This window comes from Megascapheus bottae, chromosome 35 (assembly GCF_031878675.1).
Source record: "Megascapheus bottae isolate mThoBot1 chromosome 35, mThoBot2.hap1, whole genome shotgun sequence".
Taxonomy (NCBI): Eukaryota; Metazoa; Chordata; class Mammalia; order Rodentia; family Geomyidae; genus Megascapheus; species Megascapheus bottae.
This window is the reverse complement of record NC_143543.1, coordinates 6002204-6028253: the sequence shown is the minus strand read 5'-3', so window position 1 is coordinate 6028253 and position 26050 is coordinate 6002204. Positions and strand designations below refer to the sequence as shown.

General features: G+C 36.8%; 2 pseudogenes; one reads left to right on the top strand and one right to left on the bottom strand.

The window, feature by feature from the left end:
• Nucleotides 1–26050, top strand: part of LOC150042562 (vomeronasal type-2 receptor 116-like) — a 306813-nt pseudogene that overhangs the window by 231643 nt on the left and 49120 nt on the right.
• On the bottom strand, nucleotides 2716–25400 carry LOC150042563 (vomeronasal type-2 receptor 116-like; annotated as a pseudogene).

The following is a 26050-nucleotide window of genomic DNA, read 5'->3' as shown; positions in this document are numbered from 1 at the left end:
GTCATAGGAGAGCTCTATTTTTAGCCTTTTGAGGCACTGCCATACTGCTTTCCATAGTGGTTGAATGAATTTGCACTCCCACTAACAGTGTAGAAATGATCCCTTATGGCCACATCCCCTCCAGCATCTGTTATTATTCGTTTTCCTGATCCTGGCCATTCTAACTGGAGTGAGGTGGAATCTTAGTGTTGTTTTGATTTGCATTTCTTTTATGACCCGAGATGTTGAGCATTTCTTCATGTGTCTATAGGCCATTTTTTTTCATCTTCAGAGAAGACTCTCTTTAAGTCTTTGGCCCATTTTTTAATGGGATGGTTGTTACTTTGGAGATTAGTTTTGGAGTGATTCAATTTGTTTGTGCTCTTGATATGTTTTAGATATGAGTCCTTTGTCTGTTGTATGGTTGGTGAAGATCTTCTCCCACTCTGTAAGCTTCCAAATTAGTTTACTAGCTATCTTCTTTGCCATACAAAAGCTCTGCAGTTTTATGCAGTCCCATTTATTCAGGCTTTCTCTGATTTGTTGTGATTCTTGACCTTATTAAGAAAGTTTCAACCTGTGCCAAGGAGGCCTATTGTATCGCCTATTCCTTCTTGTAAAGTTTTCAGTGTGTCCTCTTTTACCTCCAGGTCTTTGATCCATTTGGAGATAATTCTAGTGCAGGGTGACAAAGAAGGATCCAACTTTAGTTTTCTGCAGGTGCTTAGCCAGTTCTGCCAGCAGCCGCTGTTGAAGAGGCTGTCTTTCTTCCATTCTATATTTTTGGCTCCCTTGTCAAAGATTAGTTGGCCATAGGTCTGTGATTTAATATCTGGGTCCTCAGTTCTATGCCATTGTTCTTCAGGCCTGTTCTCGTGCCAGTACCAAGCTGTTTTGTGAATTATACCTCTGTAATAGACTGTAAAGTTTGGTACAGACATTCCTCCTGAGCTGTTCTTTCTACTAAGAAGTTTTCCTGCTCTACGGGGTCTTTTATTATTCCATATGAAATTTTGGATAGGCCTCTTCTATTCTTTAAAGAATGACATTGGGATATTGATGGGTATTGTGTTGAATTTGGAGATGGCTCTTGACAAGATTGTCATTTTCACAATGTTGATTCTTCCAATTCAGGACCATGGGAGGTTTTTCCATTTCCTCAGTTCAGCTTTAATTTCCTTTTTCTGGGTTTTAAACTTTTCACCAAAAGGTCCTTTACATTCTTAGTTAAGGTAATTCTTAGGTACTTCATTTCCTTTGAGGCTGTTTCAAAAGGAGTTACTTTCCTTATTATTGCCTCATTCCTCTCACTGTTTGCGTAGAGGATGGCATTTGATTTTTGAGGGTTAATTTTATAGCCTGCTACGCTTCCAAAGTTTTGTATCAGCTCAAGGAGCTTGGTAGTAGAATCTATAGGATTCTTTACATAGAGAATCATGTCATCTGCAAGGCGGGTTAGTTTTCTTCCTCTTTCCTTACTTGGATCCCCTATATGCTTGCATCTTGCCTTATTGCAGTGGCTAGAAATTCTTATACTATGTTAAAGAGTAGTGTAGAGTGGGCATCCTTTTCTCATTCCTGATTTTAGATGGAATGGCTTCAGCTTTTCGCCATTATGTATAGTACTATCTGTGGGTTTATCATACACAGCCTTTATTATATTGATGAAATACCATGGATTCGTAGTATCTCCAGAGCTTTTAAAATAAAGGGGTTTTGGATCATATCAAATGCTTTTTCCGCATATATTGAGACAATCACGTGATTTTGTCCTGGCTCATGATGTGCTGATTTATATTAATGAATTTGTGTAGGTTGAACCAACTTTGCCTCTCTGGGATGAATCCTGTTTTATCATAGTGCATAATCTTTTTGATGAATTGTTGTAGAATGTTGGCCAGTATTTTGTTGAGAAGTTTTGGATCGATGTTCATTAAAAAATAGGTTCATATTTCTCTTTCTTTAATGAATGTCTGTCTGGTTTGGGGATGAGGGTTATACTAGCTTCATAGAATGATTTTGGTAAATAACCTTCATTTTCAATTTCGTTGAAACTTGAGGAGTATTGGTGTGATCTCTGTTTTGAAGACCTTATAAAATTCAGCTCTGAATCCATGTGGCCCTGGGCTTTTCTTAGGTGGAAGGTCTCTTATTGCCATTTTTATTTCAGTGCTTGAAATAGGCCTGTTGATTTGGGTTAGTACTTCTTGGTTCACTGTGTGTACATTAATATGGGCTAGGAAATCAGCCATTTCGTCTAGATTCTCAAATTTGTTGGCGTAAAGATTTAAGAATTATTTCCTCATGATAGTGTGGATCTTTGTAATTTCTGTCTTGGTATTACCATTTTCGTCTGCAATTTTGTTTATTTGGGTATGCTCTCCTCTTTTTTTGGTAAGATTTGCTAAGGGTTTGTCAATTTGTTAATTCTTTCAAAGAACCAACTCCTTGGTTTGTTGATTCTTTCTATAGCTTTTTTTTGGATTCCAAATCATTTATCTGCTTTGATTTTAATAATTTGCTTTCTTCTACTGGGATTAGGGTTGGTTTCTTGCTCCTTTTCCAGGAGATTAAGGTTACAGATTAACTTGCTGGTTTGCGATTTTTCCAACTTGTTGTTCTAGGCACTCAGAGCTATAAATTTTCCCCTGAGTTCTGCCTTTGCTGTGTCTCAAAGGAGCTGGTATTTTGTGTGCTCCTTTTTGTTAAATTTCTATTGATTTACAGAGACCTGGGTCACAGGAGGAAAAATGTAGAAATCCGGCACAAAGAAGACAACTGGGACTGGTTCCAGCCACTCGGAATGGCCGTGGAGACAAAGCGGCTCTTCTGAATCTGAGCAGAGTCGCTGCTTGGCGCCGCAAACCAACCGGCTGCAGACAGAGCCACAAAGAGCCTGTGTCAGACCAGCGCCAACACCTGGCCTTGCAGACCTGCCAGCTTCACGAAAATGTAAAATCCAGCAATTTGTGAGTACCTCGGAGGAGAAGTTTCCACTTCTTCTCCAGGATTGGCATTGGGAAGGAGCCCCTCCCCCACAAGCTAAGAGGAGCGCCATCTTGACTACTGGCAAGGACCTGGCCAAGGCAATTATAACCTGGGATGTGCTGCTGAAAGCACCATCTTTCTTACTGGAAAAGAATTTCCCAGAGATCCCTTAGCCAGAAATCAAGCCCAGCACTGCTAAAGTCCATCCCCTGCATCAGCCACAAGCCTGTTAAACTAAACCTGCCCATAAATCTTTCAGCTTATTTTCACAAACAAACAATCGGAACTGAAAAACATCATAGCCAAATCACAAAAGAAAAAGACTTTCCAAAGTGTTTTGATCCTGAACTTAGTGGAGACACAAGTTTCCTTTCCTGCCCTGTTGCCCCGCCCCCCCAAAAATCCTGAAGAATAAACTTTTTTGTGTGTGTGTATTTTTTTTGTTGTTCTTTTTCTTTGTTTTGGATTTTTTCTTCTTTTTTTTGTTACATCCCTTATTTAATTTGCATTTTAGGTGTTCTTATTTTTTCTTTACCATCCTACTTACACCTTTTTTTTTCTCTTTCCTCTCCAGCATCCTCTGTCACTGTGGTTGTTCCTGGAAACATAGTGACAGCTCTGGGTACAGTTTGAATACAAATGATATCTATATTGATACAGTCACCAGCTTTATAATCTCCTAGTCTCAACCCTAGTATTTCCTAAGTAAGAGCTCACAATAGTGAGGAATCAACCCCCACCATTTTATTTTTCTTTTCTTTTTTTGATTTTGTTTTTTTCTTGTTGTTGTTGATTTTGCTTGTTTGTTTTTGTTATTTGTCTATTTTTCATTCTGTATGGTTTTTTGGTGTTCTGTGCTTGTTGTTGTTTTTGTCTTCTTTTGCTATTTTTTCTTTATTTCTTTTTAAAATTTTTCATCATTGAAATCTCCTATATCTACCTCCCTCTTTTCTCAATATATTCTTCTTATTACCGATCTTACTTTCTCATCATTGTACTCAAATATGCTACCTGCTTATCAACTTAGGTCAGTTACCCTTATGCTATACCTTTTATTCATTACTATAATAATCTTACACTCCTACATTATTCCCCTCATATCTCCCCTGTTCTCTCTCATACTATTTTTCTATCTCTGGTCTTCTGTTCATCTTTCAACCCTTATAATGTACGGATCTACACTTGATGCTTATTGAGCAATACTGTATATCTAGGTGTTCAATTATATTCTAGGTCCAGAGTGACCTCAATACAATAGAGATTGGATTGAGAGGCTTATTGTTTTGGTCATAAATCGGTTATTAGTGGTTGTATTAGACTGGTCTGTAAGTGCACAAAAAGAAAGAGTGATAATACCGATCAAAAATTGTGAACATCTAGTGTCTGCCACCTAAAGAGGTCTAGGATCGTTATATCTGAAAAATTATAATCTTGCTTAGTATTAATCTTGCTCCCATTTTCAAATGGGCAGAACAAGAAACTCAAGAAAAATGTCAAATCATGGAATAACATTCTCCACCCAATATAAACAGACAATGAAACAGTCACTGGCAAACCTACAGGAGAGTTTTCCATGTGCTAAACAAATGCAATCGATAAATATCCTTAATGAAAAATGTGAAAATATAAAGAAAGAGATAAGGGAGGAAGCCATAGCTAAACAAGAGGAAACCATAAACAAGGTGATATGTGAAAAAGGGGAAGCCATAAAGGAGGCCATAATAAAGGTTTTTCAAAGAAAGATGGATGAATTCATAGAATCCACAAACAATAAGGTGACCCAACAACAGCAAATTTCCAAAGAGTATAAAGCTACTGACCTAACCACTCATATGGAAATCAAGGAGCTAAAGAAATCCATACATGATCTAAAAGAAGAGATGCAAGGCATCAAAAATGAGCAATTAGAAGGAAGGTAGATGAAGAATAAAGTAAATAGCTTTGATAGCATGTTAGACAATGCAGAAGAGAGAATTTCCGAGGCTGAAGATAATTTAGTTGTTATAGAGAAAGAACAGAAAATGAGTCAATTCAAAACTAGGAAATATGAGAAAACAGTACAGTAGGTCCAAGATACAATAAGGAAGCCTAATTTAAGGCTAATTGGTATTGATGAGGGTCTGGAGAAAGAGGGCAATGGTATTGGAAATATACTTCAGGGAAGCATTCAGCCATGTTTAAGCGTATATTCTTGTATATTCTTTCCTTGGCTATTAATTCATAAATGTAATACATTCTGAGCATATGAAAATATGGAACTTATTTTTCCTATATTTTTATTGTAATTAATAGAAGGGTTACATTATATACACCAGATGGTAGGTGCATTACTTCACAAACATTCATACCCTTTCTCATGTCTTGGTCCCCATTTCCCTTCCTCCACCCCTACCCATCATCTTGTTTACTCCCTTCCAATTCTATTTCAAATAACCAAATAAGCGTATGTACAATATATCAGATAGCAAGGTAAGATACTGTAACAGTATGATATAACCAAGGGAGAGCAAAAGAGAAGAGAGATAACATATTACATTAAGGACAACAATCACTCATTATATGGCTTTTCTTTCTATATCCTAGATATATAATTCCATATAGGAGCATTCTTAGGGGGAAAATGCTAACAAAATGTATGTAAGGATTAAACAGCATAGTGAAGTATAGGCAGAAAGTTAGTGTAATTTAAAATATAGAATAATATCTATAATTCTGGACACTCAGGAAGCTGTTGATTGGTGATCACGGTTTGAGTACAACCTGAAGAAAAATTCTTGTCTCTAATTACCCAGCAAATAGCCAAATGTGATGTTGGTGGTTGAAGTGGTAAAGCCCCAGCTTTAATCAAACTCCCAGGAACGATAGCCAGGTTTTAAGTTCAAGCTCCAGGACAAGTAATCAAAACACAAATTTTAGAAAAGAATTATGAAAGAAAAAGTAAAAGAAGAGGCAACAGTAAAAGTATAGTAGTGGAAATGATAAGTCCAGACTAATTAAAAAGCATCAAAATACAGATTGAAATTTAAACTTTGCTAGATATGGCTAGAAGTATTGAGTGTAACATTACTAGAGAAAGGCATAAGGGTGACTTAGTAAATGAAGTGATTCCAACCATATGAAGTAATATTTGATAGAAAAATTCAGAGCAGATTTATTCTAAATCTTCTATAGTTTTGAATAATCATGTTGGTTTCATATTAAGAGGGTTTGTTACACCCAGTCCATGTTTTCCCCTGGAACCCATGCAGAAAATTTCTCTCTGGTCTTCACAAGTTGATGTAGCATTTGGGGGCAAAGATGCAGCCCAGGAACCCTGCACTCGAGACCAAGATGGAGAAGACCTCTACAGCCACCATAAGCTTCCCCTTGTCACTGTGGTAGACAGGCAGGAAAGTGAACCAAACACTACAAAATACCAGCATGCTGAAGGTCAGGAACATGAATACTTGCCCTGTGGCCCTTCCTTGCAGTTATATTTGTCTCTGCTAACCACCTGTCATGCAGTAAGGAACCCAGAATCAAATCATTTATTGAAAGTATAAATTCATGATATGCACAACATTTGTAGCTTCTTCTTACATCAAACCTGATCCAAAACTTGCTCTGTTTTAAGAACATATCTGCCCACAAGAAACAAAGCTGTGGAAGATCTGTGTTTCCTTTATAATATGGAAATAATTTGGAGAGAACTGAGACCTTGTAATTAAAAGGGTTTTTCACATAATATGACAGAGATCAAATTTAAATTACGGAGTAGTTGAATAAACATGAATACAATAGACTCCAGAAAAGGTAATTGTATATGTAATTCAGAACCCACTGTATTTTTTTTTCAAAAAGTAGTATTAGGGGCTAGGATTTTGGTCTAGTGCTAGAGTGCTTGCCTAGCATGCACGAAGACCCGGGTTTAATTCCTTAATACCCCACATACATAGCAAAAAGCCAGAAGTTGTACTGGGCCTCAAGAGCTCTACCCTTGGAAAACCCAAGGACAGTGCTCAGGCCCTGAGCTCAAGCCCAGGACTGGCAAAAAAAGCAGTATTATCCATTGTCACAATTAAATTACTAAGTAAAAAAGGAAGACTGATGCTTAAGGCACAACATTCTCACACATTTCCATGGATTTGGGGGGATACTAGGCAAGAGTATAAATTTCTCCCAAAGCCGAGAACATACCTGTCTCATTAGCAGTCTCATTCTCTGAGCAAGGATTACAGTAAAAGCAACAGGCAGCCTTTTCCTTATGAGAGGATTTCCTTAATCCAGGAGCACAACTCTCACTGCAGGCAGAGTGAGTAGGCTAAAAAAATCAAATGAGTGCCAGTATCTGTTTTGCCTTTTTCCTAATTCTCCCGAAGTTCTATTATTTGAAATAATTGGATTATGAAACACAGTATTTCTACACATATAAATCCAGTCCGTTATTTAAATGGTGTTATGGTTTGCACATCATGTGACTGAAAAGGCTTATATGCTATCGGATTGTTCTGTAGTCTGTTGAACTACTGGTAAACATGAACATTTTATGATTCAGAGATTAATATTGAGAATGTAAATCTTTGTGGAGCATCCTTGAATTCATGTCATTTCATGTCTCCTAGTCATCTGTGAAATGGTAAAGAGCAAGGAGGAAGAATGAAAAAAATATGCTATAAGATAAAGCACAGAGCTCCCTATTTAGGATAATGTGAACCACATATACATAGTATGTTCTTACTTTTCCAGTATCTGTACTGTGAGATCTTCTTCTCACAAATTCAATGATTTCATTCAATGATTCCTTTCTTAAAATTATCTCTGTAGCAGACCAACCTACAATTAAATAAACTTCCACAGAAGAGATCAAAATAAACCATTCAAACACATAAAGTGATCCCTCAGATAACTTATAACAAGGTTACAACATGCTAAGAAATATGAAAATTTATTTTTGATAAATAAATATTTAGAAATAAATTTAAATGTTCTTAGAAGGATGCTGATTCTGGAGCTTGAATTCAGGGTCCAGACAGTATAATTGACCTTTTCTTACTAAAATTTAGCACTGTACCATTTGACCAGGAGCTCAAGCTTATTTTATTGGTTATATATTGACAGAGTCTCACAGACGTTGCTATCCTGTTAGGCTTAAAATTCGTTTGTAGTTTTATATCTGAGCAAGGCAGGCTCCTGATTAGATAGGATTACATGCATCAGTCACCAGCACACAGACCTGATTTTGTGGTGGTTAAATTAAGATAACAGTTGTCCAGGTGTTCCTGGTTGGATTGACTTCAAACCCGTGATAATCAGACCTGAATAGCTACTGTTATTGGAATCACTTGTTCCCATCCAATCAGCTATACATGGGATTAGCATTGGTTTTTTCCTGTTTTCCCAGGAGCTTAAAGTGACACATTAAATTGTTGGTCTACCACCCCCCCATCTGACTATCTTCTACTTATTGCTATCTATCAATCATCCACCCAACCATCTATCAGTAGTCTTTTGGGTATCTATCTTCACTTAATCTACCTATCATCCATCTATGTACCTGCCTATATATGTACGAATATATGTCCATACATACGTACATATCTTAGTGTGTATGTATGTATGCATGTATGTAATCTATCTATCATTTGATCAATCTGTCTGTCTATCTGTGTATCTTTATATTCTATCATCTGTTTCTGCTATTCAGTTGAAACTCTCAGGTTGGTATGCTAGATAATTTTGAATGATTACCCAAAGGCTATATTTCTTTATGAATTTTAAAAAGTGATATGGTATATATTTTTGATATTATTTATTAGAAGAACATACCTGAATTATCGCTGTTCTCAAACAATTCAGATATTAAATAATTCTATGGTTCAATGCTTCTTGATTTATACTCACCTAGGGATGGTGTTTTATAAATCTCTTTGCTTTATAAAATTTATTTTATTATATTTTTTAGTCCTGGGGCTTGAACTCAGGGCCTAAGCACTGTTCTTGGGCTTTCTCAAGCCTGGATCTTTACCAGTTGAGCCACAGCACCACCTGCGGCTTTTTCTATGTTTGTGTCACCAAGGAATTGAACCTAAGTTTTCATTCATGCAAGGCAAGTACTCTACCACGAGGCCAAAGTGCCAGCCCCTCTCTTTCCTTTTTTATGATAATTTTGTCCAGACACAGAGTTTGGCCTTTTCAAATGACCCATGAGTAGCTGGTATTGGGATTCTTTCTGCTTCATATTAGCATTGTCTTTGTGTGTGTTTCTGTGTGTGTGTGATGTTTGTGTCACTAGAATCATTATTCTCTATTATCATACTATGGAAAAATTACCTCTGCTCCATCCTGTCCACTGCTCCAGCTTTCCAAAAATGAGGGAAAATCCTGGAACTCACTTTCTCTTACTGTTACAATGACAGATTCATTTCTAAAATTGTTCTTACCGATGTGCCATTGAAAGGTGACATGTATTGAGATGTGTTGTTTATAATCCATGTTCCAGTCAGGGAAGCCCTAGCAGTTTCCTCCTAGATGAGCAAAATCTGTCTTGGCTGTGTTTCTTTGATTATATGCTGATTTTATACATTCTCCTCTACCTAAATGAATCAACATCTGGTACTTGAAATATCTGAGGAAGAAAGCTGTTGGTCACAGAATTTAGGTCAGGGATAATGGGAAATGTGTTACATTTAAAGTGAAGACTTGAGAATTATTTTGTGAGAAGACAATTGTCTTTCAGAAATATTCAAGATTTTTACAGTAAATGCAACATAATATAAATGACATAGGTGCATTATGTGTGAATAAAAATTTCCAATGTTTACCAGTGGCTAATGGTCAAAATCACTCATGAGGGGCCTAAGATCCAAGGATCATGATTTGAAACCAGCCCAGGCAGGAGAGTACGTGATACTCATATCAGCAAAGATCCACCAAAAAGTCAGAAGTGGAACTGTGGCTCGAATGGGAGAGTTCTAGCCTTGGGCAAAAAGAAGTATAAGGACAGTGGCCATGCTTGAGTTCAAGCAAAGACTGGCACAAAAAATAAAAATAAAATAAAAATAAAGTTTCCAGCCCAAGTGAATTCGGGGAAGTTGTTGTAATAGCCTCCAGAGTTGCATTGAGATCATAAGTTTCATTTATTAAAATGACAAACCCTTCAGACATCTATGAGTCGTTCAAATAAAATGCTTCCTTTTTTCCAGCAAGACATCTTTATTTTGTTGGGTTTGTTTTTTTTCCTTCTCATTCTGATCAAAAATTTATAATCTGATCTGTTTTGCACTTATGGAGAAGAGTCACATTTTCCTTAGGGTGTTAGAATTTAACGTCAGCCAGCAAATTATGAAGGATCTATAATCAAAGTTTCTCTGAAAAAGTTTCCTGACCTGAACAATCTACAAAGTACAATATAAATATTTGCGTAGCTGTAACCTCCAGTGGTATTTTTGAAATCGTATTTGTGTCCTATCAGTACTGGGGCATTGGCAGTGTCCCTTAGCTATTGTGCTCAAGGATTGTACTCAACCACTTCAGTCAGACCTTCACTCCCAGGTTTTGGCTTGGTAATTGAAGGTAAGTCTTTTTTCCAATTGTATATTATTGTTGGGGTAATATATAGAGGGGTTACAGTTACATTTGTCAGGTAGTGAAGGTAAGTCTTACGGACTTTCCTGCCCTCACTGGCTTTGAATAGAGATTCTCAGATCCCAGACACCTGAGTAGTTGAGTAGCAGTAATTTCTTAAGAATAAACAAAAAAGAAACTAATTAGAATTATTTAAAGAATGTTACTTTAGTGAAAAGCATAAAATGACATTGATAATTGACAAAAACTTCTCCTAAAATAAAATGACTCTATTAAATGTTGTCTCTATGTTTAATACTCTTTGGAATGAACAGGGGGAAATTTATGTGAAATCAACTGGTAAAGTACTGTTTTCATATATATATATGTATATATATATAGTAATTAATAGAGGGTTATATTATATTGACCAGATAGAAGGTGCATTACTTCACAAACATTGATACCGTTTCTCATGTCATGGTCCCCATTTCCCTCCCCCCCATCCCTAGTACAGAGCTTTATATAAAGTGCTATATTAGTTTCACACTGCTACAATAAAATAGCTGAAAGTTTTATTTTGAATCACAGTTCCAAGATTTGGGTCCATCATGAAGGTGTCATATAAGGATGGGAATACGTAATTGAGTATTTACATTTTGAGCCAGGAAGGAGAGAGGGAGGGACGGATGGAAGGAGAGAGAAAAGAGAGAGAGAGAGAGACAGAGAGAGAGAGACACAGAGAGAGATAGAGACAGAGAGAGACAGAGACACAGAGAGAGAGAACTTTATAATCCATCTTGAGGATATAATTTAAGTAACTTTCAAGTAGGCAATACCTCTCAAAGTTAAAATAGCATTTATCAATCTTACGGCAAAAAACCTTTAGGACAGACCTTTGGGGAACACAATCGTATTTAGGTGGAAACCAGTTGGTCACACCTGCAATCTTAGCTACTCAGGAGGCTGAGATTTGAGGATTGGAAGAAAGCCTGTGAAAATTTTATCTCCAATGAAGCATTAAAAATGTTAAAAATGGAGTGGTTGGCTTAAGTGATAAATCACTAGCCTTGAGCACAAAAGCTCAAACAGCACTAAGTTCAACCCCCAGAACCAACAGGCGCATGAGCACACACACACACAAACACACACACACACACACACACACGCACACACACACACGCACACACACACACACAGTTAAATCATAGAAAATACTGAATAAATATTTGCTGAATTTGTATCAAGTACAACTTGAGCCTGTCCATGAGTACACTATGTTTGGAAAAGTTAAACAAAAGTTATTTTGTTTGTTGATTCACTTCTGTCTTAGCTGCCCCATTGAACACATTATACTCACACAATCTTCATTTTCTTAGAGTTTATCATATGTTGATGGAGTCTATGAATATCATAAAAAAGTCTTAGTTTTTGTTTTCAATAATTCCTCTCTCTCTTCTTGCAATATGAAACCTTGTTGCCAGGGAAACAGTTTCCTTTATAGGGTCAAAAACCCTCAGGTTGTCTTTATGAATTCTTTTGAACTTGAAAGCTGCCTCTAATGTTGGCTACAGTGTCTGGAGAAAGCCTGCTGAGGGACATCTTTGCCCAATACGTATGTTTGGTTGACCTAGTTGTTCTGTGCTCTTGGGGTTCACACAACATATAAAAGGCAATGGCTGTGGTTAGAATGAGCCTAATTCTCATCTCTCCCAGAATCCTCTTTCCTTGTTCATTTACATGATTGAGATCTCTGGGGCTTTATGTTATCCATAATATGAAATGCACAATTTATTTTTGAGGGTCATGCGACTTGAACCCTGGACCTGGGCGCTGTCTCTGAGCACTTTGGTTCAAGGCTAACACTATACCCTTGATCCAAGCCCTACTTCCCCTTTTCCAGTAATTAATTGGAGGGAATATCTCACAGTCTTTAGGGCCTAGGCTGGTTTTGAACATTGATCCTCGGATCTCAAGCTCCTAAGTAGCTGGGATTGCAGGCGTTAGCCACCAGGCCTGGTAAAATGCACACTTTCTAAGCTGTTTTGTCCTAGATTCATAATGTATTTTCTAAACACTTCTATTTCTTCCCCATTAAGAACAAGGAGAACAAGTTGTTCTACTTAAAATGGGGAAATCTGAGATCTGCTGGAACAGAATCAGAATGTTGGATGCTAAAATAGAAATGTTGGTGCTTGCCCTGAGCATAATAAGGCAGAATTTACATTTGGTTGGGCCATTACTCATCTCTGCAATTTTGAGCACAGAGCTTCTCCATACTCTTAACTGGGTGCCAGTGGCTCATGATTGTAACCCTAACTACTCAGGAGGCCGAAATATGACAATCAAGGTCAAAACCAGCCAAGCAGAAAAGTCTGTGAGACACTTTTTCTCCAAATAACCCACAAAAATTTGGAAGTGGACCAATGGCTCAAGTGTTAGAGCACTAGCCTTGAGCAAATTGTTACAGGAACAGTTCCCAGGCCCTGAGTACAAGCCCCAACAATGATACACATCCTGACAAAGGTAACACACACACACACTTCTCCAATCCTCACATTATTTTGCTGAACAAATGATGAGGATACATGCATTTTCTACCACAATCTGCCATCAGGTCCTTAACTACTTTTAAATAGAGATATATGGATATTTGTACATTTATGAATCCAGATATTTGTAAAAGAGCACTACTGATAGATCTATTTATCTTTGAGGGGGTGGCTTTTGGTAGGCATTGGAATTATATTCTTCAAATGGGTACATCTGCATGCATGTCAATGGCCGGTCCACAAGAGTCAGAGTTATATTTAGATCCTTTAAATGAAGCAAAAATATTCTCATGAAATTTTCTATACTTCAGGCCCTAGATCTATGAAGACAAGAACAATGAGTTATTCTACATTTCTATAAATTGAGTCAAAATGATATCATTTGACTCAAATCTACATTTGAATGTATCTCTTTCTTGTTTGAAGTGACCACTGTCCTTTTCTTACAATCCACCTACTTAAAGAAGAGAAGAGGAAACTGAATTATTACTGTCTTTTTATTTTAGGAAAGAGTTTATATTTTTATACAGTAATTACTTCGTGTTAGAAAATTCCTTATAGCCAACCATTTGTGGTTCAGGCTTATAATCCTAACTACTCAGGGGGCTAAAATCCAAGGATCAGAGTTCAAAGCCAGCCTGGGTAGGAAAGGCCATGAGACTAATCTCCAATTACCTACCAAACACACACACAGACACACACCTCAAAATGAAACCAAACCAAAGCCAACATCTCAGAAGTGGAGCTGTGGCTCAATTGGTTGAGAACTACCTTGAGCAATAAAGCTCAGGCTTAGCACCCAGGCACTGAGTTCAGGGCCTGGAACCAGCACCGAGAAGTAAATATCTATACTTTCATCTATAATTAATATGTAAGTTATATAGTGTATATGGAATGATACTATAACAATACATATAATTAATATACTATTATTTTAATATATTATATAATACAATATGTAATAATGCATACATATGAATAATAATGTTATTTTTAAAATTATATGATACACATAGATCATATAATATACATATTCTATGCTATGCAATTGTATATAATATACTATACACATTCTATAGTGTATATACAATTATATGGTATATATGACATACTATATAGTAATACATATTATTCATTATGTAATAGATATTATATACTATATAATTGTATAGTGTCTAAAGGTATATTATACATACTATATAGTATGTTATATGAATTTATTTCAATATAAATCTAGCATAATTATTAATCCACAAAGTGAATAAAATGTTAATACAATATAATGTAATAATATAACTAAGATAATTGACTGAATATAATGAACAGAAGAATGTATAATAAATGTAAACAAATTATGCATTGTTGTGTATTATTCTGTTTTTGTATGTATGATATGATACTGATATAATCCATTAGTCCCAGGAATGTGTGCACATGTTATTATATAGACACTAATATCCTATGTGGACAAAGATGCTTTTCTTATTAAAATATGTTATCATATACTTGGACACTTTGTATGGTGTTCTAGATTGACCTTATTGCCTCAAGCATACTGAGTACTAAGTTAGCTCACTGCTAGTAACCTACATTCTTGTCTCTGTATCCTGGGAACCTTTAAGTTTCCTGAAAGCTTCCCTTGGTGTGTGTAGTTTAAAATTTGTGATTACTTGTTTGCTTCTCCAGAGGATTTAAACCTGCTGCTTTCTAGTTTTATTTCAGTATAGCTTTATAGATACAGAGCATATAATACAATATTTATGAAATTGAAAATCTATAATGCATTTTGTAGAATACCACATCATCTGGTGGTGAATGCACTATGTTATTTGATAGATTGTGTACATTGCAGTTATCATGTAATGTTCTGTCATGTTAAATGAGTCCAGTAGATGAAATATGCTATGAACTACAGCAATGTCATTTCTGACATTCTAGACTTTTTAATCTTTTACTGATATAGATGCCACAAAATCACCACAAAGAGTTATGGATCTTGATTTTGGTTTCCTCCTTCTCTTGTGATTGATGCTATTTTTAGCGCACCTTTTATCACAAAACCTATTAAAGATCAGTATATTTCTAGGAAATAACTGTAACCTTAATTAGTCCCTTTATTCCTTTAGTCATACTTTTCCTGACATATGATTTGAACAGTTTCACATAAATATATTTGTTATGCCTTTATGTCTATGTCTCTTCATGTTTATTTATTTTTAAGATATCCATATCTATTTACAAGTTAAAATGTAATACATTGCTCATGTCTACGTTGTGGAAGTGTTCAGTTGAGGAAATTGATATAAATATTGATATAAATATGAGCTCCTACTTACCATTCTGTTGTCGTGAAGTTACTTAAAACTGAATTCCTTGTAGATTTCCCAGATATTCTTAAATGTGATCATCATTTTTTACTATACATCTGTCAGATTATTTTCTTCTCTGTAGCTGAAATTTTGATTCCACCAAAGTGTACATCCAGGACCACTCCATAACGTGTATCTTTATATTTAAAGATGGTTTTTCTTGTGTAGCAGCAGAAATTAGTCCTTCTCTTGTAGTTTATTGTCTTTATAATGCAATTATTATATGTAGATAATTCAAATATTAAGTGATCATGATTTCTGTGCACTCATCACAATTCAGCTGATATTTTGCTGCACATTCATGTAATTATATTTTATACTGCACTTATTTTTGCTAGACCTGGGTTGATCTCAGGGCCTGAGCACTGTTCTTGGACTACCTCATGGTTATGCTACATCTGTACCACTTAAGCCTCAGCACCACATCCAGCTTTTTTCTATGAATGTGGTACATAGAAATCAAACCCAGATAGTCCTTCATACTAGGCAATACTCTACCAATATGCCAAACTCCCAACCCTGAATTTTTTTTTGTACTCAGAGATAACATATAGTTTCCTTCTCTAGAAAATTCCTTTAAACAGTTCCTACAGTGCAGAATCTGGTGATAGAGTCTCTTCAGTTTACTTTTCTTCATACTGTATGAAATCATTAATTTTTTATCTTCATGAATTTTTTTTTGTTTTAGGGTTTTTTTTTGCTAGTCCTGGATTTGAGCTCAGGCTCTGAGCACTGTCCTTGGTCTTTGTCAAGGCTAGAGCTCTACCACTTGAGCCTCAGCACCACTTCCATCCAGGTTTTTTCTGTGTATGTGGTACAGAGGAATCGAACCTGGGTCTTCGTGCATAGTAGGCAAGCACTCTACCACTAGGCCAAAGGCCTGGCCCTATGAATGTTTTTATTTTTTTTGTCCTCTTCTCCTAGTGCCCCACAGAGCAAATGTAGTAATGGCTTCCTTAAAGTGACTTTATACATGCATAATTTCTCTGTATTCTTTCTGATGATATCTAATTATTCCTTGATATTTCTTACACAAGCATAATTTTCCTTTGTTTCTGAGGCTTTTTTTATTGTCGTGCCTGTAAACACTTCTCAAATTCTGGTGTGTTGTCTTACAAATTTTGTGTCTGAGATTTGTTGAAAATTGTTTCATTTCCATTGAGAAATTATTTCCTTATTACATTGTTCATGGTTACATTATTTACATGGATATTTTATTTTTTCATTGTCATTGAAGAGTGGATATGTGAAGAGTAGAATGGTATAAATTCAGATCTCAGATTCACTTTTTTTCAGTGTAGGAATCTCTGGTTGCATACATTTCTGAAGTGGTGAGGAATTTGGGAAATCTGTTTTATGGCAGAAGATTGGCAAAGCCCCAATTTTTCAAGTCAATACTGTGGCCTAAGTGGTTGAGTTTTTGCTCTCTAACACTAGTTCAATTCTTGGAACCACATACACAGAAAAAAACAGCAAGTGGTTCTGTGACTGCAGTGGTAGAGCACTAGACTTAAGAAAACCTAAGGACAGTTTTCAGGCCCTACGTTCAAGCCCCAGGAATGGCAAAAACAAAACATACCAGAAAAAAAATAAAAACCCCAACATTTCCATCTGGATACTTTTTCCTTTTCTCCCCAATCTCAGAAGAAGTCAGGGAATTTTAACTGTTTCTCAGAGTGACATAGCACAGAATTATTGTTCATGTTCAGTTTTCAGTATAATTCATTTTTCAAACCAGGTGCTGGTTGCTCATGTAAACCTAGCTACTCAGGAGTCTGAGATCTGCGAACTGTGGTTTAAAGCGAGCCCAGATACAAAAGTCCATGAGACTCCTATCTCCAATTAGCTATCAGAAAACTAGAAGTGATGCTGTGGCTCAAAGTGGTAGAGCAATCGCCCTGAGCTGAAGATCAGGCCCAGAGTTCAAGCCCCACACCTAAAAGACAAAAAAAAACTCAAACAAAAGAAGGCTATTTTTCCTTTAACCAAAGGGCTGTTAAAGTATATATGTTACAATCTTTAAGAAAACCTAAGATTTTAAGTCCCTTTTTTTGAAATTCAATGTAAATTAAGTATCAAACCTCAGTCCATAAACAGTATTTTTTCCTAGTTGAAATGTGAAAATCATTTTCATTCTAAGGAATCAGGAGCTTTGAATAAAGTTCTCAGTAAAGTCGTCAATGCAATTTTACCATAAGTAGAATGTGTGAGACTAGTGCAATATATTTGCATCACCGTCCTTACTACTGCATTATGACCAATTTCCTACCAAAGTTCCTTGTATTTTAAAGAGCCTTTTCATGTCTCTCTTCTAGGAAGTCAGTGTTTCAGCTCTGCTATCACATTGGGGTAAGGAGAGAAAATACAGGTCACAGGTTCATTTCAAACTCCAGCGAGAAGAATTGAGGCAAAGCAATGAGACTAGATTTTGCAGCTTATGAAACACCAAGAGTATGTGTGGTACAATTCTCATAGAAGTATGTTAGAATGTAGTATTTATTTCCAGATTATAAATGTGATTGCTAATTTCCATTTACTTGGCTACTTAAATTTCCTGTTTCAAAGATTTTTGTTTGATCTTTATCTGAAAAACATTCTTGCTTGTCATTTGTTTTCTTTTAATCAAAGGAAAACTAGGAATGTGAATGCCAATAGGATCCAAGGATTGTCACATATACTCAAATGTGGAAGACTAAGTGAAAGGTTTGCCCCATCCCCGATGATTCCTGAAAACCTGCTTCACGTGTTCCTGTCAGTGTGTGTGTGTGTGTGTGTGTGTGTGTGTGTGTGTGTGTGTGTGCGTGTGTGTGTGTGTGTCGATGTGTGTATAGGTCATTGATCCTGGTTGCTGTCTCTGAGCATTTGCACTCAGAGGCTAGCATTCTGCTACTTGTGCCACAGTTCCACTTCTAGTTTGGGGAATGGTGATGGTGAATTGTACTTGAGGGTCTCATGGATTTTCCTGCCTAAACTGGCTCTATGATCCTCAGATCTCAGCCTCCTCAGCAGATAGGAGAATAGATGAATCTTGTTTTATGACCAGTATATTTGCTATGAATTGTATTTGATCTTGGTTTTCTGCATCTAAAAGAGTTGTTCCTATTTTTCTATACTTTTTCTTTGTGCTTAAGAAGATATTGTCTATCCTTTCAGCAGAAATTATAAGGTTAAAGTATGTGACATCATTCAACCATGATGGTAATGGAGTTTCACTCTGATTTTGTGAAAATAAGGTGATCAGAAGCCTGGGGACATCATCCTAATGAAAGGGCACTCAATCCAGTCATACATCTGCCCTTTTCAGTGAATCTATAAATACAAAAATACTATGTGTGTTTAAGATGTACTTCCCTGAAATACTTGCTACCACTTTGAGTGGCCTTCTCATGTCATGAGATATCATTTCAGGGAGTAGAAAGCCTTTACATGCCCTCTTGTTTTTTGCCAGTCTTGAGGCCTGAACTCAGGTCTTGAGCGCTGTCCTTGGGCTTTCTCAAGGCTGGAACTCTATCACTTGTGCCACAGCACCATTTCTGGCATATTTCGTGTATGTGGTACCGAAGAATCACAGCCAGGTCTTCGTGTTTGCTAGGCAAGCATTTTAACACTAGGCCAAATTTCCGGCTTGTCTGCTTAATTTTTATGCTTATTATCACTATTGTGAACACCAGAGCTTCTTCGTACAATGGGTATAACATTTGCACAACATGGATGGGGTGTCTTAAGGACCATCACTTGTCTCTTTTTCCTTACTCAGAGTTGATAACCTGCTCTCCTTCCTGATGGTCAACATACACTCTGACTTCTGCACAGTTGATACTGGGGAGTTTGTATATTGTTATAATTGTTAATTGGATTGCTACTGAATGTGTAAGCAGTGTTTAACTCAACAATAACCAACCAACTCTGTTGATAAAATTAAGAAAAAATAAAAAAAGGTGCTTCATTAGAAACAAAGAATTTCACAATCTCTTATAAAATATTAACAACTTAGAAATATTTGCTCAGGACTATCCCTTTTAAAAGGAACATAAGCACAGTGTTATTTTTAGCCAATACATTGTTATACTTCCAATTTAAAACTAAAGTAATAGAAGTCCACTGTCACTAAGTGATTGTCAATATATAATCACTCACTTATTAGAAACATAAATTTAAAAAGGTAAAATTAAATGAACAGGAAGGATGGCCATTATGTGACACTATGTCTTAAATAGTTATGTTTCTTTAAACATGTATACAGTCCAATAATTGAGTCTATTCCAAATAATGAATAATGCATTTCATAAAAAGAAGGTAATAGAAATGTAACATTGTTATTATCATCAGATAACCGAGTACATATCTAATATATGTATGTTCCGTAATTTAAAAATAATTAAACAGAGATTTGTAATAGAGCAAAACCTAGATACATAAGACCCTATAGTATGACACTAAATGAAAGGACCTCTAGGATATAGAAACAAAATCCTTATAATGAGTCATTGTTGTCCTTAATGTACAATGTTATCTCTCATGTCTTTTACTGTCCATTGGTTATCTCATATTGTTACACTATCTCACTTTGTTATCTGATATATTGGATATATTTGTATTTGGTTATTTGAAATTGGATAGGGAAGGGGGGAAAACAAGATGAGGTTTGTGGTGGTAGGGAGGGAAATGGGGACCAAAACAGGAGAAATGGTATCAATGTATGTGAATTAATGCACTCTGCACCTTCTGGCGAATGTAATGTAACACTTCTATTAATTATAATAAAATATATGAAAAAGTAATTAAACAAGGATATGTTGAACAGGATTATGTTGAGAAGCATATCCAGCAAAGTACAAGCAAACTGAGGAATCCACATTTTTCTTCAGCTATTGCTTCATAAATCTAATACATTGTGATATACATTAGAAGTATATTTTTGTAGGATATATAAGGAATACTGACATTCTAAAACCATATAGAAAAAGAAGCCTTATAGAAAACAATAGAGAAGAAGTAGGAGGAGCAAAAATAGGGAAAAAGAAAAGAGAGATGGAAGGGAACTACATAGGATGGGGCAAGGTAGATTGATTCAAACAAACAGATTTATAAATACTGCAAAAAGCAGATGTGGGAATAGAAACTATTAAATAAAATGCAGTAATGGGTATATGAAATCATGGAATATGTTAATAGGAAAATATTATTGAAATGTATTTGAGGACTAAGCAACATAATGATATGAATGCAAGAAGTTAATGTACTTTAAAATTTAGTTCCTAGATACTCAAAGAGCTGGGATCTGATTAACACAGTTGGAAACCAACCTGGATAAGAAAGCTCATGAGAATGTTATCTTCAGTTAACCACCAAAGATCCAACTGTGAGGCTGTGGCTTAAGAGGTAAAGCACTTAGCTTTGAACAAAAATACTCAGTGACAGTACTCAAACATTAAGTTGAAGCCCCAGAACTGACACACAATAAGAAATTTTAGACAAGTTATTAATAAAGCAATATAAGAAAACAAGTCAGAAGTGAAAATATAATAGTGAAGCTGGTTGTGGTGGCTTATGCCTATAATCCTAGCTGCTCCATATGCTGAGATCTGAGGATCAAGCTTCAAAGCAGCCTGGGAACAAAAGCACCCGAGATTCTTATTTCCAAATAATCCCTAGAAAATGGGAAGTGAGACTTGGCTAAAGGGGAATGTGGTATCCTAGAGCTGAAGTGGTCAGGGACAGTGGCCAGGCCGAGTTCAAGCCCTATTATACATGCACACACACACATACACACACAAACATGTACACACATACATATACACACACATACACACGTACACACACACATACACACACACGATCACACACACACACACACAGAAAACATAATAGTGAAAATAAAAGATGGATGGTTAAATAAAGAGCAAATAGAAAGAACCAAAAAATACAGAAAAAATTCAAATTTGCCTGCCTCTGGCTACTACTTGTGACTTACCATTACTAGAGAAATGCATGTCACTCATATGTTGAAGTAATTCCAAGAATACAAATGACTATATTTTGTCAAATATTTAAATTTCAGTTTAAGAGGGCCTATTTGTTTGAAGATGGCTTCTGTCCCAGAAGCCATGCAGAGAATTTCTATCTGGCCTTAACAAAATTATGTGCACTTGGGGGCAAAGATTCAGCCCAGAAGCCCAGCACTGGAGGCCAAGATAGAGAAGACTTCTACAGCCACCATGACTTTCACTTTGGCACTGTGGTAAATAGGCAGGAAAGTGACCCAGACACTGCAGAACAAGAGCTTTCTGAAAGTCAGGAACTTGGCTTCATTGAAGGTGTTAGGCAGGTTCCTTGCAAAGAAAGCCACAGTGAAGCGGGCCATGGCCAGGGAGCCCAGGTATCCCAAGACACAGTAGAAAGCAGTGAGGGAGCCCTTGTCACATAACATGATGAGGTGACCAGGTTCAGAGTATGCATCTCTGTGAATGAAGGGAGGAGAGGTTCCCAGCCAAATTCCATAGACAGTCACATGGATGAGAGTGCAGATGGGAATGATGAAGTTAGGAGCCCTTGACACCAGTAGCCACCTCATCCTCCTTGCTGGAAGAGTGACCTTGAAACCAGAACGACAGTTACAGTTTTGGCCAAGATAGCAGAAACAGCTACAGTGCACACAATTCCAAATGTGATTTGTTGTAGAATGCAGGTGACTGTGTTGGGATGGCCAATAAAGAGCAAGGAACAGAGAAAGCAGAAGATGAGAGAGTTGAGCAGGATGTAGCTGTGAGCCTGGTTATTAGCCTTGACAATGGTTGTGTTCTTATTTTGACAAACACCCCAAGAACAACTGCTGTGAATGTAGATAAAGATCCATGCAAGCCAAGGCCTCCCCCAAGGGTTCTCCATAAGGCAGGAAACTTGCATCTCTTAGGTAACACTGATTCCTCTGTGTTGGCATACTGTGTTGGCATACTGTGTTGGCATTTCACAAATTCCTCCAAATCTCATAAGAAAATCAAATACTCAGTCCCTTTTCAGTACTTAAAAAGCAAACATTCTGACCTGTGAAAATTTAGTAGCATAAAGTAAATATTACCAGATAAGCTCAGTATTACTTTTATGCATTCTTCATGTTCTTAGAGTAATTCTTACATTCTCGTATTTTAGTCTGAGTGAAAATCTTTACTGCCAATGATGATTGATCATATTATTTTATTGTCGTTTTTAATACCCTACAGATTATTTCATTTCTTCTTCATGCTGACTAAACTCTCAGGCTTATGTACATAAGTCCAACCATCATTCATAATTGTATATATTGGGGCCATGAGTGTTGCCTTTTGGTATAGTGCCTGCCAAATATGCATGAAGCTCTGGGTTTGATTCCTTAGGACGACATACACGGAAAAAGATGGAAGTGGTGCTGTGGCTAACGTGGTAGAAAGCTAGCCTTGTGAAACTCAAGGACACTGCCCAGTCCATGAGTTCAAGGGCCAGCACTGGCAGAAAAGAAACATTTGTGGAGTAAACCTTGCATGTTGCTGTATGTCCCTGTAGCACACTGTGGTCCTTCCTTTCAATTGTTATGTTTGTCTCTTGTATTCATCTCTACAGGAACAGATAATCAAATCACTCTTTGAAGATATAAATTCATGCTATGTACAATACTTGTGCTTGATTCTGATTCTTTTTGTTATTTTTTTCAGTCCTGGGGTCTGAACTCAGGGCCTGCGCACTGTCCTTGGGCTTTACTCAAGGCTGGAGCTCTACCATTTCAGCCACAGCACCAGTTCCAGCCTTTCTATGTATGTGGTACCAAGGAATTGAACCTGAGTCTTTGTGCATGCTAGGCAAGCACTCTACTACTAGGCCAAACTCCTGACCCTGTGCCTGATGCTTAAATCAACCCAACCCAGAGCACTTGCTCTGCTGTCCCAAGATTTCTAAGTAATAGAAAGTAAAGATGGGCAAAATCTGTGTTTTCTTTGTAGTTCAAAGGTAATATTGAAGATATAGATCTTGTTCTTAAAAATTCTTTGCAATGTCATGTGATAGAAGTTAAAGTTACATTACTGAGTAGTTGAGTAAACATACATACAAGAGACCAGAAAAAAATCCTACATGTAAATCAGAGCCCAAGTCCTTTTTTCACCCGAAGAGAAGTAACAACAATTGTCACAATTAAATTACTAAATGAAGGAGGAAGAATTTGAATCTGCAATTCTGCATTTGTATTAAATTGCATGGATGAGGATACTAGGAGACAGTATGAATTTCCCCCTAAGACATTAGCTTACCTGTTCCATTACCAATCTCACTGTCTGGGCAAGGAGTGCAATCAAAGCAACAGGAAGCCTTTCCCTCCTGAGGAGATTTTCTGAATCCACGACCACAACTCTCACTGCAGACAGATTGAGTAGGCTGAAGAAAATCAGATATGTGTCAGTAACTGCTCATAATTTTATATAATACTCCAAAAATATATCATTTTAACATAATGTTCATTATGCATATCATTTCTTTTTTATTGCAAGTCATGGGGCTTGAATTCAGGGTCTGGGCACTACCCTTGAACTTTCTCAATGCTAGTGTTCTAGCACGTGAGCCACAGCAGCACTTCCAGCTTTTTCTGTGTATGTGGTACCGAGGAATTGAACCCAGGTGTTCATGCATGCTAGGAAAGCAAATCCACCTCTATGCCAAATTCCTGGTCCCAGAATTTTCCGGTAAGGGTAGCACTCTACCACTTGACCCACAGTTCTTCTGAAGATTTTGGTGACGAATTGAGATGAGAATCTCAAACAATTTTCTGACAGGTTAAACTTCAAACAGAACTGTAATCTTAGATGTGAGGACGTCAGCTTCCTCAGTAGATAGGCATGAGTCACTAGACCCAGCCCTTCGTTCCTGGTGGTTAAATGAATTTAAGAGTCTCATAAAAGGTATTTGTTGGACTGCCGCCAAATCATAGTATTTGTAGCTCACCCACCTAAGTAGAAATTATTGCAGGAGTATATTGCTTGTATCCAACCAGTCATAAATTTTAAGGGTGAAAGCCTACGGAGTAGGAGATCTTCACTAACCATACAACAAACAAGGCCTAATATGTAAAATATATCAAAAGCCCAAAAATTGAATCACTCCAAAACTAATCTCCAAACAACCATCCTATTAAAAGATGGGCCAAAGATTTAGAGTATTCTCTGAAGAAGAAATAAGAGTGGCCTATAGACACATGAATAAATGCTTGATGTTTCTGGCCATAAAAGTATTGCAAATCAAAACAACTCTAAGATTCCATCTGACTCCAATTAGAAAGGCCAGGATCAAGAAATATAATAAACGATGCTGGTGGGGATGCGGCCAGGAGGTATCACTACTATACTAGTGTTGGCAGTGCAAATTCATTCAACCACTATGGAAAGCAGTATGGTGGGTTATCAAAAGACTACACATAGAGCTCCCCTATGACCCAGCAATTCCAGTACTTGGCATTACCTAATGGTCCTGAAAGAAGGACATACTAAATGCACTAGCACAATAATGTTCATTGCAAGAATATTTTCCATAGCAAAACTATGGAACACACCTAAATGTCCCTAAATATATGATTGGGTCATCAAGATGTGGTATTTATTAACAGTGGAATTCTATGTTGACATCAGAAAAAAATGACATAAAGGAAATGGAAAGACTTAGGTAAAGTCATATTAAGTGAAGTAATTCAGACTGAGAAGAGCATAGGGTCAATGGTTTCCACCATATTTCACAATTAATATAAACCTTGAACTCTCTTAGCAGAGGTTTACAGTAGGGCAAATCCTACATACATAAGGCCACATAGGACGAGGCTAAATGAAAAGGCATTCAGGATATAAAACAAGAACCATATGAGGTGTTACTGTTGTTCTTAATGTACTATGTTATTTCTCATCCCTTTTGTTTTCCCTTGGTTATCTCATATTGTTACAGTATCTTACAATGTCATCCGGTATATTGTATGTATATTTATTTGTTTATTTGAAATAGGATTGGGAAGGGGGAAAAAGTTCAGGGGAGGGTGAGGCGGGATGTAAAGGGGGACAAAAGCATGAGAAGGGTATCAATGTTTGTGAAGTAATGTACCCTGTATCTGATGAACATAATGTAACCCTTCTATTAATTACAATTTTTAAAATAATGTGGAAGAAGCTTCAGTTAACTTAGAAACAAGTCACATATTAGCTGTGTTGCGATGTGATCTGTCAACCATGAATGTGAATGGAAATGCCAGAAATTCTACCAATAAAAATTAGAATGTCCAAGTGCGGTGGCTCACACCTGTCCTCCTAACTATTCTGGGCCTGAGATCTAAGGATCAAAGTTTAAAGCCAGCCCAGGAACTAAGTCTGTTAGACTCATCTTTAGTTAACTGCTAGAATACTGGAAGTGGTGGTGTGGCTCAAGGGTAGGGTGGCTGCATTGAGGTGAAGAAATCAGTGTCAGTGCCCAGAACCAGAATTCAATCCCCGATGGCCAAACAAGAGGTAGAGTGGCTAAATGTAGCAAAACTCAAAGTCAAAGGAAACCTTGATGTCAAGAAATGCACTTCACCATCAACACCCCTCAGTGAGTATAAGAAAGGGTAGTCCATGCAAA